The sequence below is a fragment of the Saccostrea echinata genome, unplaced genomic scaffold, assembly GCF_033153115.1.
Source record: "Saccostrea echinata isolate AGI-Se365-2 ecotype Australia unplaced genomic scaffold, CSIRO_AGI_Sech_v1 ptg000265l, whole genome shotgun sequence".
Classification (NCBI taxonomy): domain Eukaryota; kingdom Metazoa; phylum Mollusca; class Bivalvia; order Ostreida; family Ostreidae; genus Saccostrea; species Saccostrea echinata.
Genome location: NW_026890014.1, coordinates 20,359 through 28,551, shown reverse-complemented (window position 1 = coordinate 28,551; position 8,193 = coordinate 20,359). Strand labels below are relative to the sequence as shown.

At 47.9% G+C, this 8,193-nt stretch overlaps 5 long non-coding RNA genes across 5 annotated transcripts; all 5 read right to left on the bottom strand.

Annotated features, from left to right (window-relative positions):
- Positions 1 to 25: 25 nt before the first annotated feature.
- Positions 26 to 494, bottom strand: LOC133177847 (uncharacterized). The gene is made up of 3 exons (XR_009719845.1): positions 443 to 494; positions 233 to 331; positions 26 to 87 (listed from the first exon to the last, which is right to left on the bottom strand). It is a non-coding gene; the product is annotated as an uncharacterized LOC133177847 (long non-coding RNA).
- Positions 495 to 1,512: 1,018 nt separating this feature from the next.
- LOC133177848 (uncharacterized) lies at positions 1,513 to 1,981 on the bottom strand. The gene is made up of 3 exons (XR_009719846.1): positions 1,930 to 1,981; positions 1,720 to 1,818; positions 1,513 to 1,574 (listed from the first exon to the last, which is right to left on the bottom strand). It is a non-coding gene; the product is annotated as an uncharacterized LOC133177848 (long non-coding RNA).
- Positions 1,982 to 2,999: 1,018 nt separating this feature from the next.
- On the bottom strand, positions 3,000 to 3,468 carry LOC133177849 (uncharacterized). The gene is made up of 3 exons (XR_009719847.1): positions 3,417 to 3,468; positions 3,207 to 3,305; positions 3,000 to 3,061 (listed from the first exon to the last, which is right to left on the bottom strand). It is a non-coding gene; the product is annotated as an uncharacterized LOC133177849 (long non-coding RNA).
- A 1,017-nt stretch (positions 3,469 to 4,485) lies between these two features.
- LOC133177850 (uncharacterized) lies at positions 4,486 to 4,954 on the bottom strand. Its single transcript, XR_009719848.1, has 3 exons — positions 4,903 to 4,954; positions 4,693 to 4,791; positions 4,486 to 4,547 (listed from the first exon to the last, which is right to left on the bottom strand). It is a non-coding gene; the product is annotated as an uncharacterized LOC133177850 (long non-coding RNA).
- A 1,018-nt stretch (positions 4,955 to 5,972) lies between these two features.
- On the bottom strand, positions 5,973 to 6,441 carry LOC133177851 (uncharacterized). The gene is made up of 3 exons (XR_009719849.1): positions 6,390 to 6,441; positions 6,180 to 6,278; positions 5,973 to 6,034 (listed from the first exon to the last, which is right to left on the bottom strand). It is a non-coding gene; the product is annotated as an uncharacterized LOC133177851 (long non-coding RNA).
- Between the last annotated feature and the right edge of the window lie 1,752 nt (positions 6,442 to 8,193).

The following is an 8,193-nucleotide window of genomic DNA, read 5'->3' as shown; positions in this document are numbered from 1 at the left end:
GCAACAAGTAGAGTGTGAATCTTACCTCCTCTTCTCTACTTGACTGCAGTTGGGATCCGTCCGGGTCAGCAGACACCTCCTCTTCGGCTAATAAAGCAAAACCAAGACATCAAAACAACTTCGTCGAGTTACAAGAATTCACCCAGTGCAAACAGCAGAGTTAAGACATCCTTAACACAAACACACAGTAATGAAAGTGCACACAGTGCAAGATGAGTACATTGCGTCTTACCTGCACGTCAGGGATTGACCCCACTCCATCACACAACTGCTGCCTGCAGGTGACGGTCTGCTCTTCTTCCACGGAACCAGACCAGTCCAACCCCCGTACCTGTTAACAAAGATGTCTACAGGTCAAAGCCCGAGTAACACACCCGCAACAAGGAACGAGTAACAAAAGTCCACAGAGTGCAAGGAGTATACAGACTGCAAGTCTCATTACCTCCAATGCTTGGGTTGGCCGCAGTGTATCCCTGAACCCTTTGCACCTCTTCCGGCAGGCCGCAGTCCGCACTCTGGATCCAGAACAGCCAAACCAGGACCTGTTAACAGCAAATGTGCAGTAGTCAAACAAGTGTGCTTAGACCAATGAAAACAGTAGAAATGAAGAAACTCCACAGAGTGGGAGGCGTGCAAAATGCATCTTACCATCCTTGGGTTGGCAGTCTCCTCTTCACACCCCTGGGGATAGAGGGCTGCATCACACTGCATCTCTACAGTAGAAAGACAAGACATCAAGAGAGGTCACAATCTGCTTCAAGTGAGATGAGAGAAAAAAAATCAACACGGTTAATACAGGTTTAAGACATGAATCTTACCCTCTCTTCAATGGGCGGTGGCAGTCGATCCCTGCTCTCCAGAGTGCTGCTGTACGTCTCAGTGGGATCGACGCTCCTGAAAACACACAAAGTCAGGAGGTCAAAGGAGCACCCTAGCTGCTCTGATCAAGTTATAATGCAAAACAGGAATCCAGAAGTGCTACAAAAGCAGCCTGTTACTCACCGCTTTGGCCAATGTTGGCCGCTAGACAGGGCTGGGCAATGGGGTCGTCTCCGTCTGTGGGCTGGGCGGCTGGCTGCTTCGGCGGCGTCCCTCGTCCGGGTCCCTGAAAATATACAACTGAGAAGAGATTAGTAAAAATTCAAAACAGTGAAACAAAGCACAGAAATTCACAACAAAATAAGTTGAAAAACAAGTTAGCAGATGAAGACAGTTAGATCAGGAAAGGGCATAAAGGGGGATTGAGGGGAAGGGGGGGATGGTTAGTTATGTTAGATTAGGGGAAGTGTTTAGGAGACAGAGAAGAGAAGAAGAGACAGAAGGAAATAAATTCAAAAAGCTTCTCTATTAGGCTTCCTGGTTGCGGAATTGGATCCTGGACTTCTGCTGGGCTCTGCTGTTTGCTGTGCATCCTGTCAATTGGAAGTCAAGAGGTCAAAGGCTGATACGATCAACATCAATTGGCAAGGAAAAGATCATGAAAAGCTGCAACAAGTAGAGTGTGAATCTTACCTCCTCTTCTCTACTTGACTGCAGTTGGGATCCGTCCGGGTCAGCAGACACCTCCTCTTCGGCTAATAAAGCAAAACCAAGACATCAAAACAACTTCGTCGAGTTACAAGAATTCACCCAGTGCAAACAGCAGAGTTAAGACATCCTTAACACAAACACACAGTAATGAAAGTGCACACAGTGCAAGATGAGTACATTGCGTCTTACCTGCACGTCAGGGATTGACCCCACTCCATCACACAACTGCTGCCTGCAGGTGACGGTCTGCTCTTCTTCCACGGAACCAGACCAGTCCAACCCCCGTACCTGTTAACAAAGATGTCTACAGGTCAAAGCCCGAGTAACACACCCGCAACAAGGAACGAGTAACAAAAGTCCACAGAGTGCAAGGAGTATACAGACTGCAAGTCTCATTACCTCCAATGCTTGGGTTGGCCGCAGTGTATCCCTGAACCCTTTGCACCTCTTCCGGCAGGCCGCAGTCCGCACTCTGGATCCAGAACAGCCAAACCAGGACCTGTTAACAGCAAATGTGCAGTAGTCAAACAAGTGTGCTTAGACCAATGAAAACAGTAGAAATGAAGAAACTCCACAGAGTGGGAGGCGTGCAAAATGCATCTTACCATCCTTGGGTTGGCAGTCTCCTCTTCACACCCCTGGGGATAGAGGGCTGCATCACACTGCATCTCTACAGTAGAAAGACAAGACATCAAGAGAGGTCACAATCTGCTTCAAGTGAGATGAGAGAAAAAAAATCAACACGGTTAATACAGGTTTAAGACATGAATCTTACCCTCTCTTCAATGGGCGGTGGCAGTCGATCCCTGCTCTCCAGAGTGCTGCTGTACGTCTCAGTGGGATCGACGCTCCTGAAAACACACAAAGTCAGGAGGTCAAAGGAGCACCCTAGCTGCTCTGATCAAGTTATAATGCAAAACAGGAATCCAGAAGTGCTACAAAAGCAGCCTGTTACTCACCGCTTTGGCCAATGTTGGCCGCTAGACAGGGCTGGGCAATGGGGTCGTCTCCGTCTGTGGGCTGGGCGGCTGGCTGCTTCGGCGGCGTCCCTCGTCCGGGTCCCTGAAAATATACAACTGAGAAGAGATTAGTAAAAATTCAAAACAGTGAAACAAAGCACAGAAATTCACAACAAAATAAGTTGAAAAACAAGTTAGCAGATGAAGACAGTTAGATCAGGAAAGGGCATAAAGGGGGATTGAGGGGAAGGGGGGGATGGTTAGTTATGTTAGATTAGGGGAAGTGTTTAGGAGACAGAGAAGAGAAGAAGAGACAGAAGGAAATAAATTCAAAAAGCTTCTCTATTAGGCTTCCTGGTTGCGGAATTGGATCCTGGACTTCTGCTGGGCTCTGCTGTTTGCTGTGCATCCTGTCAATTGGAAGTCAAGAGGTCAAAGGCTGATACGATCAACATCAATTGGCAAGGAAAAGATCATGAAAAGCTGCAACAAGTAGAGTGTGAATCTTACCTCCTCTTCTCTACTTGACTGCAGTTGGGATCCGTCCGGGTCAGCAGACACCTCCTCTTCGGCTAATAAAGCAAAACCAAGACATCAAAACAACTTCGTCGAGTTACAAGAATTCACCCAGTGCAAACAGCAGAGTTAAGACATCCTTAACACAAACACACAGTAATGAAAGTGCACACAGTGCAAGATGAGTACATTGCGTCTTACCTGCACGTCAGGGATTGACCCCACTCCATCACACAACTGCTGCCTGCAGGTGACGGTCTGCTCTTCTTCCACGGAACCAGACCAGTCCAACCCCCGTACCTGTTAACAAAGATGTCTACAGGTCAAAGCCCGAGTAACACACCCGCAACAAGGAACGAGTAACAAAAGTCCACAGAGTGCAAGGAGTATACAGACTGCAAGTCTCATTACCTCCAATGCTTGGGTTGGCCGCAGTGTATCCCTGAACCCTTTGCACCTCTTCCGGCAGGCCGCAGTCCGCACTCTGGATCCAGAACAGCCAAACCAGGACCTGTTAACAGCAAATGTGCAGTAGTCAAACAAGTGTGCTTAGACCAATGAAAACAGTAGAAATGAAGAAACTCCACAGAGTGGGAGGCGTGCAAAATGCATCTTACCATCCTTGGGTTGGCAGTCTCCTCTTCACACCCCTGGGGATAGAGGGCTGCATCACACTGCATCTCTACAGTAGAAAGACAAGACATCAAGAGAGGTCACAATCTGCTTCAAGTGAGATGAGAGAAAAAAAATCAACACGGTTAATACAGGTTTAAGACATGAATCTTACCCTCTCTTCAATGGGCGGTGGCAGTCGATCCCTGCTCTCCAGAGTGCTGCTGTACGTCTCAGTGGGATCGACGCTCCTGAAAACACACAAAGTCAGGAGGTCAAAGGAGCACCCTAGCTGCTCTGATCAAGTTATAATGCAAAACAGGAATCCAGAAGTGCTACAAAAGCAGCCTGTTACTCACCGCTTTGGCCAATGTTGGCCGCTAGACAGGGCTGGGCAATGGGGTCGTCTCCGTCTGTGGGCTGGGCGGCTGGCTGCTTCGGCGGCGTCCCTCGTCCGGGTCCCTGAAAATATACAACTGAGAAGAGATTAGTAAAAATTCAAAACAGTGAAACAAAGCACAGAAATTCACAACAAAATAAGTTGAAAAACAAGTTAGCAGATGAAGACAGTTAGATCAGGAAAGGGCATAAAGGGGGATTGAGGGGAAGGGGGGATGGTTAGTTATGTTAGATTAGGGGAAGTGTTTAGGAGACAGAGAAGAGAAGAAGAGACAGAAGGAAATAAATTCAAAAAGCTTCTCTATTAGGCTTCCTGGTTGCGGAATTGGATCCTGGACTTCTGCTGGGCTCTGCTGTTTGCTGTGCATCCTGTCAATTGGAAGTCAAGAGGTCAAAGGCTGATACGATCAACATCAATTGGCAAGGAAAAGATCATGAAAAGCTGCAACAAGTAGAGTGTGAATCTTACCTCCTCTTCTCTACTTGACTGCAGTTGGGATCCGTCCGGGTCAGCAGACACCTCCTCTTCGGCTAATAAAGCAAAACCAAGACATCAAAACAACTTCGTCGAGTTACAAGAATTCACCCAGTGCAAACAGCAGAGTTAAGACATCCTTAACACAAACACACAGTAATGAAAGTGCACACAGTGCAAGATGAGTACATTGCGTCTTACCTGCACGTCAGGGATTGACCCCACTCCATCACACAACTGCTGCCTGCAGGTGACGGTCTGCTCTTCTTCCACGGAACCAGACCAGTCCAACCCCCGTACCTGTTAACAAAGATGTCTACAGGTCAAAGCCCGAGTAACACACCCGCAACAAGGAACGAGTAACAAAAGTCCACAGAGTGCAAGGAGTATACAGACTGCAAGTCTCATTACCTCCAATGCTTGGGTTGGCCGCAGTGTATCCCTGAACCCTTTGCACCTCTTCCGGCAGGCCGCAGTCCGCACTCTGGATCCAGAACAGCCAAACCAGGACCTGTTAACAGCAAATGTGCAGTAGTCAAACAAGTGTGCTTAGACCAATGAAAACAGTAGAAATGAAGAAACTCCACAGAGTGGGAGGCGTGCAAAATGCATCTTACCATCCTTGGGTTGGCAGTCTCCTCTTCACACCCCTGGGGATAGAGGGCTGCATCACACTGCATCTCTACAGTAGAAAGACAAGACATCAAGAGAGGTCACAATCTGCTTCAAGTGAGATGAGAGAAAAAAAATCAACACGGTTAATACAGGTTTAAGACATGAATCTTACCCTCTCTTCAATGGGCGGTGGCAGTCGATCCCTGCTCTCCAGAGTGCTGCTGTACGTCTCAGTGGGATCGACGCTCCTGAAAACACACAAAGTCAGGAGGTCAAAGGAGCACCCTAGCTGCTCTGATCAAGTTATAATGCAAAACAGGAATCCAGAAGTGCTACAAAAGCAGCCTGTTACTCACCGCTTTGGCCAATGTTGGCCGCTAGACAGGGCTGGGCAATGGGGTCGTCTCCGTCTGTGGGCTGGGCGGCTGGCTGCTTCGGCGGCGTCCCTCGTCCGGGTCCCTGAAAATATACAACTGAGAAGAGATTAGTAAAAATTCAAAACAGTGAAACAAAGCACAGAAATTCACAACAAAATAAGTTGAAAAACAAGTTAGCAGATGAAGACAGTTAGATCAGGAAAGGGCATAAAGGGGGATTGAGGGGAAGGGGGGGATGGTTAGTTATGTTAGATTAGGGGAAGTGTTTAGGAGACAGAGAAGAGAAGAAGAGACAGAAGGAAATAAATTCAAAAAGCTTCTCTATTAGGCTTCCTGGTTGCGGAATTGGATCCTGGACTTCTGCTGGGCTCTGCTGTTTGCTGTGCATCCTGTCAATTGGAAGTCAAGAGGTCAAAGGCTGATACGATCAACATCAATTGGCAAGGAAAAGATCATGAAAAGCTGCAACAAGTAGAGTGTGAATCTTACCTCCTCTTCTCTACTTGACTGCAGTTGGGATCCGTCCGGGTCAGCAGACACCTCCTCTTCGGCTAATAAAGCAAAACCAAGACATCAAAACAACTTCGTCGAGTTACAAGAATTCACCCAGTGCAAACAGCAGAGTTAAGACATCCTTAACACAAACACACAGTAATGAAAGTGCACACAGTGCAAGATGAGTACATTGCGTCTTACCTGCACGTCAGGGATTGACCCCACTCCATCACACAACTGCTGCCTGCAGGTGACGGTCTGCTCTTCTTCCACGGAACCAGACCAGTCCAACCCCCGTACCTGTTAACAAAGATGTCTACAGGTCAAAGCCCGAGTAACACACCCGCAACAAGGAACGAGTAACAAAAGTCCACAGAGTGCAAGGAGTATACAGACTGCAAGTCTCATTACCTCCAATGCTTGGGTTGGCCGCAGTGTATCCCTGAACCCTTTGCACCTCTTCCGGCAGGCCGCAGTCCGCACTCTGGATCCAGAACAGCCAAACCAGGACCTGTTAACAGCAAATGTGCAGTAGTCAAACAAGTGTGCTTAGACCAATGAAAACAGTAGAAATGAAGAAACTCCACAGAGTGGGAGGCGTGCAAAATGCATCTTACCATCCTTGGGTTGGCAGTCTCCTCTTCACACCCCTGGGGATAGAGGGCTGCATCACACTGCATCTCTACAGTAGAAAGACAAGACATCAAGAGAGGTCACAATCTGCTTCAAGTGAGATGAGAGAAAAAAAATCAACACGGTTAATACAGGTTTAAGACATGAATCTTACCCTCTCTTCAATGGGCGGTGGCAGTCGATCCCTGCTCTCCAGAGTGCTGCTGTACGTCTCAGTGGGATCGACGCTCCTGAAAACACACAAAGTCAGGAGGTCAAAGGAGCACCCTAGCTGCTCTGATCAAGTTATAATGCAAAACAGGAATCCAGAAGTGCTACAAAAGCAGCCTGTTACTCACCGCTTTGGCCAATGTTGGCCGCTAGACAGGGCTGGGCAATGGGGTCGTCTCCGTCTGTGGGCTGGGCGGCTGGCTGCTTCGGCGGCGTCCCTCGTCCGGGTCCCTGAAAATATACAACTGAGAAGAGATTAGTAAAAATTCAAAACAGTGAAACAAAGCACAGAAATTCACAACAAAATAAGTTGAAAAACAAGTTAGCAGATGAAGACAGTTAGATCAGGAAAGGGCATAAAGGGGGATTGAGGGGAAGGGGGGGATGGTTAGTTATGTTAGATTAGGGGAAGTGTTTAGGAGACAGAGAAGAGAAGAAGAGACAGAAGGAAATAAATTCAAAAAGCTTCTCTATTAGGCTTCCTGGTTGCGGAATTGGATCCTGGACTTCTGCTGGGCTCTGCTGGGCTCTGCTGTTTGCTGTGCATCCTGTCAATTGGAAGTCAAGAGGTCAAAGGCTGATACGATCAACATCAATTGGCAAGGAAAAGATCATGAAAAGCTGCAACAAGTAGAGTGTGAATCTTACCTCCTCTTCTCTACTTGACTGCAGTTGGGATCCGTCCGGGTCAGCAGACACCTCCTCTTCGGCTAATAAAGCAAAACCAAGACATCAAAACAACTTCGTCGAGTTACAAGAATTCACCCAGTGCAAACAGCAGAGTTAAGACATCCTTAACACAAACACACAGTAATGAAAGTGCACACAGTGCAAGATGAGTACATTGCGTCTTACCTGCACGTCAGGGATTGACCCCACTCCATCACACAACTGCTGCCTGCAGGTGACGGTCTGCTCTTCTTCCACGGAACCAGACCAGTCCAACCCCCGTACCTGTTAACAAAGATGTCTACAGGTCAAAGCCCGAGTAACACACCCGCAACAAGGAACGAGTAACAAAAGTCCACAGAGTGCAAGGAGTATACAGACTGCAAGTCTCATTACCTCCAATGCTTGGGTTGGCCGCAGTGTATCCCTGAACCCTTTGCACCTCTTCCGGCAGGCCGCAGTCCGCACTCTGGATCCAGAACAGCCAAACCAGGACCTGTTAACAGCAAATGTGCAGTAGTCAAACAAGTGTGCTTAGACCAATGAAAACAGTAGAAATGAAGAAACTCCACAGAGTGGGAGGCGTGCAAAATGCATCTTACCATCCTTGGGTTGGCAGTCTCCTCTTCACACCCCTGGGGATAGAGGGCTGCATCACACTGCATCTCTACAGTAGAAAGACAAGACATCAAGAGAGGTCACA